This window comes from Myotis brandtii, unplaced genomic scaffold (genome assembly GCF_000412655.1).
Source record: "Myotis brandtii unplaced genomic scaffold, ASM41265v1 scaffold97, whole genome shotgun sequence".
NCBI lineage: Eukaryota > Metazoa > Chordata > Mammalia > Chiroptera > Vespertilionidae > Myotis > Myotis brandtii.
The window spans coordinates 362,927-374,434 of NW_005372020.1; the positions used below are offsets into that span (position 1 = coordinate 362,927).

The 11,508-nt window shown below is 56.7% G+C and overlaps 1 long non-coding RNA gene across 2 annotated transcripts; it reads right to left on the reverse strand.

Moving 5' to 3' along the window:
• Positions 1–1,334: 1,334 nt before the first annotated feature.
• On the reverse strand, positions 1,335–6,498 carry LOC102262070. Of its 2 annotated transcripts, XR_314714.2 has the most exons (6): positions 6,288–6,498; positions 6,056–6,140; positions 5,426–5,689; positions 4,735–4,857; positions 3,880–4,060; positions 1,335–1,499 (listed from the first exon to the last, which is right to left on the reverse strand). It is a non-coding gene; the product is annotated as an uncharacterized LOC102262070 (long non-coding RNA). The 2 variants fall into 2 exon arrangements; XR_001360624.1 differs by lacking the exon at positions 5,426–5,689 and having other exon boundaries at positions 6,288–6,492.
• Positions 6,499–11,508: the final 5,010 nt, after the last annotated feature.

Genomic DNA, 11,508 nt, shown 5'->3' on the forward strand with positions numbered 1-11,508 from the left:
TCATTGAACGTGTTGCTTTCTTTGCGTACGTGTCTCCCCTTGGTGTGTCCTCAGCCAGAAGATCTCGAAAGGGCACATGTGATGTGCTAATTACCCCCCCCCCCCATGTGCAATTAGCAAGAAGCTCACAGTGTAAATAAACCCAAAGCTACGGCAACGGTAGCGACACAGTCACAGTCCTGGAACCGGGTAGTGGATGTGCGGGCGGGCGTTCACTCGGCAGTGATTTCAATTCTTTTTTTTTTTTTTAATGTTTACGATCAAATGATGGCAAACAAAAGCCCTAGGAGACAAACCCGTGGTCCCACATCCCCCCCTCGCTCCGTGGGGCGTGTGTGGCCCGTTCCATCCATTGCTCATCGCCTTCGTCATCTTGATCCTCAAGGCCTTGAGCTCTCCTGGCGCTGGCGGCCGCGTCAGCTGTCCTTTAAGGTTAAACAAATGTCCTGGGTCCGGGTTGCTGGGCCCCTCGGGGTCTCAGGAGCCCTGTCTGTCTGGTGCAAACGCGGAGACAGCCTGGGTTCCGCCTCAGGAGGGACTCGGGGGGCGCAGGCAGCCCGGAGCCTTCTGAGAGTGGGCTGGTCATGGAGGGGCTGGGGAGGGGTGTCACCTGGCTTTTTATTTTATATACTAGAGGCCCGGCGCATGAATTCATGCACGGGTGGGGTCTGGCCGGCCCGCCCCATCTGGGCCGATCGGCCCGGTCGGCTGGGGGAGGAAACAGGGGAGGTTGGTGGGCCGGCTCTGCCCGGAATCAGGGTGTGGAGGGCCAACTAGGGGCAGGGACCCCGGGCAGTTGGTGGGCCGGTCCCACCCCCTGGTCAAACTCCAGTCAAACTCCCAGTCGAGGGGACAATTTGCATATTACCCTTTTATTATATAGGATATCTTTATTGATTTCAGAGAGAGGAAGGAAGAGGGAGAGTGATAGAAACATCCATGATGAGAGAGAACCACGGATCGGCTGCCCCCTGCAACTCCCCCACTGGGGATCGAGCCCGCAACCCGGGCCTGTGCCCTGACCGGGAATCGAACCCTGACCTCCTGGTTCCTAGGTCGACGCTCAATCCCTGAGCCAAGCCGGCGGCCCGGCTCACCTGGCTGCTAAGGACACGTTCCAGGTGGGAGGCAGGATGGGACACGCTTGCAGCCACCGTTTCTGGAGCCCCGGGCTTCCGACCTCGGCGCTGTCCGCATGTTTTATTCAACGTGCATCTCATTGTTTTAATAAGTCACGGGTAGCACACCCCGTTCCCTCCCTGCAAAGCCCGCCCGTCGCCGCCTCGGACCGCCCGAGACTCCCTCTCCGCGCGGAATGCAAATGCCGGTGACTCGTAAACGGTGCGATGTACACGCACGTGCTTCCAGCTTTTTAATCATTTTTTAATTTCACTTTTAAATTGCCGCTGACATTCGAGGCTGCTTTACATTCCCGCCGGGTGCACGGCGCCGTCTTTCGAAGTTTGGTGACGCTGAAGGGTTCTCTCCGGGGTTGAAAACTGTAATTAAAACAAAAAAAAAACAACAAAAAACAACCTTCGTGTCTGCCTCTCAAATGATGAGGACAAGCGCCCGCCCACCGCGGCCACCACGGTTTTCCATTGTGTCCACCGGGTCCAGGGGAGGCCTTTTCCTTCACGGGGCTCCTTTCACGATCCGTGGGAGGATGTGAGAGAGACACATCGACTGGTTGCCTCCCGCACGTGCCCCCACCGGGGCCGGGGATCGAACCTGCAACCGAGGTACGTGCCCTTGACCGGGAATCGAACCCGTGTGGGTGCTCTAGCCACTGAGCTAACTGGCCAGGGCCTGGCGGCCACCGGCTCCAGGTCCCGCTTCTCTTTCACTTGAATGTAAGAGTCTGTCCCTTAGCCCAGAACCTTCCGAAAGGGGTCCGGCGGCCGCGGGTAAGTGAGGAAATGAAAGACTGCCAGGTGGGGGCACGCGTCACTCGGGATATTTTCAAGCCCAGATGTGACCCAGTTTCGTTCCCCAACGATGAGTTTTCTTAAAAAAAAAAAAAATGATGCCTCCAGCCCGGCGGCGGGGCTCAGTGGCTGAGCATCGACCTAGGAACCAGGAGGCCACAGTTCGATTCCCGGTCAGGGCACAGGCCCGGGTTGCGGGCTCCATCCCTGGTAGGGAGCGGGCAGGAGGCAGCCAATCCAAGGTTCTCTCATCATTGATGTTTCTTTCTCCCTCTCCCTCTCCCTTCCTCTCTGAAATCAATGCAAATATATTTTTTTAAAAAAGAAGAAAAAATGATGCCTCCACGTGGGTGGGGGGCGGGGAGGCGAGTCCCGAGTGTGCACAACCTTCATCCAAAATGCAGACGCCCCCATAAACCAGGGGCAACTCTGCAGGGAGCATGAAAAGGGGCGGGGCTTAACCAAGGGGCGGGGCTTAACCAAGGGCGGGGCGGGGCCTCACGTGCCATCAGGGGACCTAGTGGCGGGGCCTGCTGTCATTTCTTCCCATCGGCGTTGCTTGGGGTTTTGGTTTCCCCACGTGTTCGTGGGAGCGGCACCCCCATCAGCCCCTGGGTTCCTTCTGGGCGAAATCAATACAATGTCACAGGAACCGGCTTGTCAGAGTGTGTCCGCCGGGACCGTGGACAGGTGCCGCGCCGTCCCCCCTCCTCCCCTCCTCCCCTCCGCGCGGGGATGGAGCGGTTGCCATGGCAGCCGCCGCACGTGGAGAACTCCCGCTTGTCGCAGCGGCTGCCCTGGAATCTGACAGACTTCACACCGTCTCTAGGAATTTATAATTTTAGCCTTAAATCAGCAGGTTCTGTGCGGTGATTAAAAATGTTCAAATTTATGCGCGGCCCTTCCGCTCAAAGCCTGGAACCCCCCTACCTCCCCCCCACCAACAGCAAGGAGGCGTAAACACGGCTTAGACACAAAGGCCGAGTTTGGGGGGGGGTCCCAGGTGCTGCTGCTAAGGGGATGTTTGGGGGTGTTTTCCCACGTGGGTGTGGCTCCCTCCCGGGGACAGGAGGCCTCGGAGAGGAAAACTCCCGGCTGAGACCAGGAAATGCCCTCCCAGCTCTGCCCCTCGGGGAAGGGTGGCATTGCTCCCCGTTCTCCCAGCGCCCCCGGCCCCCCCCAGACCCCCATCCAGGAGCCTGAGTGAGCCACGGGCTCGCCCTTCATTCCTGCGGGAGGGACACCCCCTGGGAATGTGGTTAACACAGCATCAGGGACAACAGCCGCGTCCCTAAGAAAAGCAGCGCTGCCCGGCTCGGGTGGCTCAATGGTTGAGCATCAGTCCCTGAACCAAGTGGTCGCCGGCTCGATCGCCAGCAGGGGGCGCGCAGGAGGCAGCCCACCTAAGTCTCAGGCTCATGGAGGTCTCTCTCTCTCTCCCTCTCCTTTGCTCTCTCTATAAAGTCAATAAAAATATGTATTTTTTTAAGTGAGAAGGTGGGGAGCCCACGCCCGCTCGGAGGACGTCCAGGCGGTTCCCGTGACCCCGCGGGGCAGCTCCACGAGGGGTTCCCGCCGTCACAGGCCACGCGGTGTGTGTCCGCCTTCCTCGCCTCTCCCGGGCTGTCTTTGTTCTCCGGGGGTTTACCGCCCAGAGGACCCGTCCCTCGGCGGGCGGCTCTCCCTCCGTAAATGCTGGCGGACGATCCTGCTCGGATATGAGTGTGGAATCGAGGAGGTGGGGTCTCCGGACGTCCCAGGTCCCGAGGCCGCCGTTGGGCCACGGGGCGATGTGCTGTGTGTGTGTGATTTCCAAGCGGCTTCAAAACATGTTGTTTATTGTTTCAGGGCCCAAGGATCCGCGCCCCCCTCCCCTCCCCTCCCCCGGCGCCGCCTGGCAGTCCAGCCAACGCCAAACCTGCATAATTAATTTGTTCTCAGCGTTGCTCACCTGCATCCTGCATCCGTGCCCATCACCTCCTGGGAGGCAATTAATCATCCACTTGGCAGCGTGGCACCAGCTCGATAAGGTGGCCTCGCGCCACGCGGGCGGGCTCGGTCCTCGAAGGTGCCAGGAACCGCCTTCGAAGCGATGCCAGGCGTTCAAGGGCGGCATTTCCCCCGGCATTTCTCTTGGGGGGCGGCGGCGGCGGGGGGACATTAACAGCTTTTTAATTTTGATTGTTAAGTAGCCAATCGCGTTTCCCTCCCAGTGGCAGAGGCTCCCCTCCATCCTCCCTCTTCTGATGAAGAAAGATGTCTCTCTCGCCGCCTCTTTACTCGCAGGAGGCGAGGAGCAGGTGCTCCAAGCCGCGTCCCCAAAAGAACAGCGCGTTCCCGGCACAGAGAGTCCCTCCCGCGAGGACACGGAGCGTGAGCCCTGGCACCGCCTCCCGATGGCAGAGGAGGGACAGACAGCCCTTCAGGAGCAGGAGAGCCGCGCACTTGGCCGCGGCGCCTGGCAGCTGCCCAGGGCCGGCCCTGATCACGGGGCTGAAGTCGGACTGAAAACACTCCGTCTCCGTTACCCGTCCCTCGAGCTGGGGTCTGGGGCTCCGTGTGCAAATGCAGCCCAGCCCGGCCGGCGAGACTCAGGGGCTGAGCATCCACCTATGAACCAGGAGGTCAGGGTTCCATTCCTGCTCAGGGCACAGGCCCGGGGTGCGGGCTCGATCTCCAGTAGGGGGCGTGCAGGAGGCCGCCGATCCATGATTCTCTCTCATCATGGATGTTTCCTTCTCTCTCCCTCTCCCTTCCTCTCTGAAATCAATATTAAGAAAAGAAAGAAAGAAAATGTAGCACCAACTTCTCCTTGCAGGGCCCTGGCCGGTGTGCTCAGTGGCTAGAGCGTCGGTCCACGCACCAAAGAGTCTCAGGTTCGATTCCAGGTCACGGGCACGCACCTCCGTGGCGGCTTCCATCCCCGGGCCTGGTTGGGGCACGGACGTGCGGGAGGCCACCAATCGGAGAGAGAAACATTGACGTGTGAGAGACACATCGACTGGTTGCCTCCCACACATCCATCGGCGCTCCCTCCGACATCCCATGTCTGTGCCCCCCTGGACGATGGTTCTTCCCCCCGAGCACCTGCTCCTGCTCCTGTGGTTTTCAGGAGAACCAGGCCCGTCCTTCCTCCCAGTGGGGAATCCCTCACGTGGTGCCGGTCAGCACACGCACACACGCACACACACACGCACACACACACGCACACGCACACACGACACACACGCACACACACACGCACACGCACACACACACACACACGCGCGCACACACACACACACAGGCACACACGCACACACACACGCACCAGCTTACAGCACGTGTCTGATCCCTGTGAAAAGCGGGGCTTCTGGCACATGAATAACACGGAAGTCGGCGTGTAATGCCTTTGATCCCTCCGAGCCTTTATCAAAGGAAGATAAAATACACCGACGGGCACCCTCTGAGAACAGCGACCTCCCTGAACCCCGCGTCCTCGGAACAGCTTGACTCACGATGGAGAGGAGCGGCTTTGTCTGCTGTGAGGAAGGGAAAGTAGGGCAGCCGTGGGAGATGATTCTGCATCGCCCGGCTCGGGGCGAGGTTCCCTCCGGCGTTTTGTGAAATGGGACACGGTGTGCCCCTGCCAGGGCCCTTTCACGGAGGGATCAGGCCACATGCAGACACGGGCATCTGAAGCGATTGTGAGCCAGTTCGTTCTTGTAGGAACATGGAATCCAGCCCTGTCAGCGCGACTCAGTGGTTGAGCAAGCGTCCACCTAGGAGCCAGGAGGTCAGGGTTCGATTCCCGGTCAAGGGCACAGGCCCAGGTTGTGGGCTCCATCCCCAGTGGGGGGAGTGCAGGAGGCAGCCGGTCCACGATTCTCTCTCATCATTAATGTCTCTCTCTCTCTCTCTCTCTCTCTCTCTCTCTCTCTCTCTCCCTCTCCCCATCTCTCCCCTCCCACCTTCCTCTGTCTCTAAAATCGACTTTAAAAAAGAAAGACACACAGGATTTGATCCTATGTTTTCAGAACTGTCACGCTTTCTAGCTTAACGCACTGTAAATACTTTGGAAACAAACTCAGCCCGTAGCCATGATCCCTTTAAACACCACACTTCGCTCAAGAGCTGATGATACTCACAGTCCAGCGGTCGGGTATTAGATGGCGGCGGCGGTGAGGACTCGCCCCGTTCTGTCTTCTTCATTCGCCAGCCTTGGGGTTTTTCCTTTGGACGAGAGAAACAAGGGCCTCGAGGGTATTTCTCGGGCAACGTCGTCCGTGAGAACCACGACTTCCCACCCTCAAGGCCACCCTTGATGTGCCTCTGCTCCCCCCTCAAATAGGGGTGGCTTTCCGGCTCCCGATGACTTACTTCTATTTGCTTTTCATTTCTTCACGCCTCGGCACCCACGGCATCGCACGCCGTCACGTATGGATTGGAGCTCAGTGACGGGGAGGTGCCCCGGCGCGTCTGATCGCCTGCGTCGGGCGAGGTTATTAAAACGGTGCAAATATAAATCGCCATAGCAACAGCAGCATCCGTTCCTGGCCTGTTTCATAATCTCAGGCCCGGAGAAAAGGGTGCAGGCTGAGCAGGGAGGCAGCGTGAACACAGCTGCTGAGTCATGGGCCGTAGAAACCCATCACGCTGATGGGCCGAGTCCTGGGACGGTCCGGAGGGACGGGCCTGGGCCTGCCTTCCTTCCTTCCTCTCTCTCTCTCTCTTTCTCTCTCTCTCTCTCTCTCTCTCTCTTTCTTTTAATGAATGCATTGTTATTTGTTTCAGAGAGGAAGGGAGAGGGAGAGAGAGATAGAAACATCAATGATGAGAGAGAATCATGGATCAGCTGCCTCCTGTACATCCCCTACTGGGGATGGAGCCTGCAACCCAGGCCTGTGCCCTGATGGGGAATTGAACCATCACCTCCTGGTTCATAGGTTGACGCTCAACCACTGAGCCACACTGGCCGGGGTCCAAACCGGTTTCCCTCCTGCTCTTCCTCCACTCCCTGAACTCCGGCCACCATGGTCCTTGACAACCCCAAGTGCCACCTCTCCTGTCCCCCCCACAACCTTTGAAGCCACAGTTATCTGTACCTGGGACCTTCCCCCCCAGACCTCCTCCTACTCGACCTCCTCTCCTTCCTCCTCCTCCCCCTCTTCCCTCTTCTCTCTCTCTCTCATCCTCCCTCTTTCTCTCTCCCCGAGGTGCACATAGTCCTTGAAGAAGTGCCCACACAGTTCTGCCTTAGAAATTAACAAAGAATCGAGGACTGCTGGCCTCCCTTCGCTCTCAGCCCAGAGGACATGCCTTGGCTGCACTCCCAGGCGGAGATAAAGACGGGAGCTTTGTCATTTCTCTGAGGCTGAAGGAATTGGAACGCAGAGCTAGAATCTGGCTAAATGCTGCACTGTGTTAAGTAAGAATTAATAATAAGTTTTATTGGACCCATCAGGGGAGTGTGGCAAGTGGAATAGTTCTAACGGCTTCTACTAGGGATGATACAGGAGATGCCAGATAGTGATGGTGATGATGATGGTGATGGTGATGGTGATGGTGATGATGGTGCTGTCATGGTGATGATGGTGATGGTGATGATGGTGATGATGGTGATGGTGATGGTGATGATGGTGCTGTCATGGGGATGATGGTGATGGTGATGATGGTGATGATGGTGATGGTGATGGTGATGATGGTGCTGTCATGGGGATGATGGTGATGGTGATGATGGTGATGATGGTGATGGTGATGGTGATGATGGTGCTGTCATGGGGATGATGGTGATGGTGATGATGGTGATGATGGTGATGGTGATGGTGATGATGGTGCTGTCATGGGGATGATGGTGATGGTGATGATGGTGATGATGGTGATGGTGATGGTGATGATGGTGCTGTCATGGGGATGATGGTGATGGTGATGATGGTGATGATGGTGATGGTGATGGTGATGATGGTGCTGTCATGGGGATGATGGTGATGGTGATGATGGTGATGATGGTGGTGATGGTGATGGTGAAGATGATGATGGTGACGATGGTCTTGATGGTGAGGATAATGGTCGTGATGACCTACATGTGTGTGTGCATATGTGTTTTGTTTGCCAGGCGATGATTGACACATGTATTAGCATATCTGCATGTGCTGGCTATGCCTTTAGAACTAGCTTTTAGAGGAGGTCCCAGAACTGCAGAACGACCCTCTCAAGGGTGCATGTGCCGGGCGTTTTCTGGTACAAACCCACCGCCCACAGCCCCAGCACTGACTCCTCCGTGACGGGGCCGCCCCTCCTAAGGCGAAGGCCGCCGCGTTGTTCACATTTAAAAACCACTGGGCACAGCGCTGCTCCCGCACGGCGGCCTCCGGGCCTCGGGTGCTGTCGGGAGCCGAGGCAGGTGCCAGCGGCTTGGCCGGCCTCCCGGACGCTGCCATTTTTCTTCATTTCCTGGGAGCCGAGCGCGCTGTTGAAACAAGCGCTCCTGCCTAATGTGTCAACACGGCAGGAACGGATGCGGTAAACCAGGGATTGTTAGAAGGAGCCAGAGACGCATATTGATGTTTCCTCATTAAGGCTGTCAGTCTCGCCGAGCACCTGCTAGAGATGCAAGGCTGTGCTCAGCTCCCTCGTTGCAAACCGGTCTCTGAAGGTAAATACCTGTCTGGGGCCAGGACACGAGGTGACGGCGTTGAGACTCTGCAGGGCCTGGTCCGGGCCCTGCGCCCGGGCTCGTGGCGGGGGAGTCGGGGATACGCACCGCGTTCGTTCTCTAGTGAAGACCCTTCTTCCTGCATAGGCGCTGGGTCTGATGGCAGCTTGAGTGGCCGCAGGGCCTTCCGAAGGGGCCAGGGTGGCATCGTACTTGACCTCTGAGCAGCATTGGACCCAGGCAATGGCTCCTCCTTCTTGGAAAAATGTCCATCAGGCCCGGCCGGGGTGGCTCTGTGGCTGAGCGTCCACCTAGGAACCAGGCGGTCACGGTTCGATTCCCGGTCAGGGCACACGCCCGGGTGGCGGGCTCCATCCCCAATAGAGGTCACGCAGGAGGCAGCCGATGGGTGTGCTCTCTCATCAATGTTTTTCTTTCTCTTTCTTCCTCTCCCTCTCCCTTTCTCTCTCTCTCTAAAAAAGAAAAAATGGACACCCTGGCTCGTTTGGCTCAGTGGATAGAGCGTCCTCCTGCGGACTGAAGGGTCCGGGTTTGATTCCAGTCAAGGGCACAGGCCTGGGTTGTGGGCTCCATCCCCAGTGGGGGGCGTGCAGGAGGCAGCCGATCCCTGATTCTCTCTCATCATGGATGTTTCTCTATCTCTCTCCTTCCCCCTTCCTCTCTGAAATCAATAAAAAATACATTAAAAATAAAAAAAGAAGAAGAAATGGACATTTTAAAATCTCCGACGCATCGTTATTTCCCAGCGACCACGCCGACGCCCCACGTTTGCACATCACCCCCCCCCCCCCCCCCCCAGACATGGAGGCAGGCACGTCCCCACCTGGAAAGGCCAGACGATGCTGCGAAGCCTCTCATCTGTCTTGCTTCTTCCACACGCTTCACCCAGAGCCATAACTCACACTCTTATGCCATGGAGTGTCTCCGAGCCATTCTTTATCGTCAGCGGCGAAACCCCGGGCCCCCGCGGAGGGAGGCGAGAACGGGGACCGCGAAAGCCACTCATCACAGCCGGTGGGACCTGCGCGGACGCCAGTGACAGATGAGGCCTCGCGGTGCCCCTGGTTGGACGGCGACTTCCTCCTCAAAGGCTTCCGTCCCCTGCATCGTGCTGCTTATCGAGGGAGAACTCCTTGGTGTGTGTGTGTGTGTGTGTGTGTGTGTGTGTGTGTGTGTGTTTTATATATTTGTATTGATTTCAGAGAGGAAGGGAGAGGGAGCGAGAGGGAAAGAAATACCAATAATGAGAGAGAATCGTGGACCGGCTGCCTCCTGCACGCCCCACACTGGGGATCGAGCCCGCGACCCGGGCACATGCCCTGACCGGGAATCCAACCCCAGCTCCTTCAGTCCACAGGCCACGCTCTATCCACTGAGCCACACCAGCCAGAGTGGAAATCAGTTTTTGATTTATTGACGTCAGGGGCGGCGGGGCTGGAATTGCAGCCAGGCGAAGGCGCGGCCTCCAACGACGGTCGATCACTGGGGGGACATCCATCAGAGGCGTCTCCTGGCGCCTCCCTGTCCAGGTGATGGACCGCCCCAACCCCGGGAAGGGCCCCTGACTCGCGCCCCAGCGGCCCTGCCTGCCACGCTGATGGATGGGGCGGGCGGCACCGCTCAGGACGAGGCACACACACAGCGACGTTGGCCTTTTTGAAACGCCTGGAGCCCATGGTTTCCTCAGAAAACAGAGAGCATAGGAAATGTGGAGCCAAGAGCCCACTAACTCAGCGTCCATCCCAAAGCGCCTTCGCGATGCCCGGCACCTGAGCGCTCCTCCACGGTGGATGGTCAGCGGGTGAGGAAAATGGCGCAACTCTTTCTATTTATGACACAGGGTAGACCAGCAGGCCCCACAGCCATGAGCAGTCGATAGAAAATTCCAACCTGGAGGTGCAGGGGCAGATTCTGATTGGATGGAATGAGTAGATAGTCCGTTTGGTTTTAAATGATTAAAAACAAAAACCAACATGGCCCTGCCAGTGTGGCTCAGTGGGTTGAGTGTCATCAGCAAGTTTAATCCCCAGTCAGGGTGCATAAGGGAGGCAACCAATCAATGTTCCTCTCCTCTCTCTCTCTCTCTCTCCCCCCCTCCTTCTGCTCTTTCTAAAAATCAATAAAAACATATTTTTTGAAAATCAATATCTATGTGCTAAAACCTATGGTTTATCAGATGTGTCCTAAAAGAAAATTAGATTTTAAGAAACCCCACTAATAGAACCCAAATCTAACCGAGTTAACAAGCAGAGTTAAAAAGAGCGTGTTATAATTTAAAGTTTTCTTTCATTAAGTTAATAAGGCAGTTCCACTGAATAGTTTTAATTTTCAGAAAATTAATTTAAACCAAATTATCTCACTTAACGAGGCGTAATAATAGGATCGGGCCCATAGCGCTCTCTTCAGAGTATTTGTACAACTGCCTGTGGTGTCTGTGAGGTGCTGAGTCCGGGCTATGATATCATTGTCGCTTTATTTTCATTTTGTTGTAAAGTTCAGAGACAAGTTGTTCTGAGCCCGTGGGGAGCTTTTCGACGCCTGGGCTGTTTTCAGCAGAACCCAGAAACAAGCGGCTTCGGTCCACTCTGCCACCTTAATTTTCTATTTTTAATTTAAAAAATATATTTTTGTTTTCAGAGAGGAAGGGAGAGGGAGCAAGAGATAGAAACATCAATGATGAGAGAGGATCATTGACCGGCTGCCTCCTGCATGGTCCACACTGGGGATCGAGCCCACAACCCGGGCCTGTGCCCTGACTGGGAATCGAACCCGGGACCCTTCAGTCCACAGGCCAGGGCTCTATACACTGAACCACACCGCCTGGAACCCACACACAGCTGCTTGGAGGGGTGGGTTCTTGGGAAGGTCTGTGGTCTGTGCTGATGTGGAGGACTCCATGCTGGGGGGTGGGGTGAGGGTGAGGGG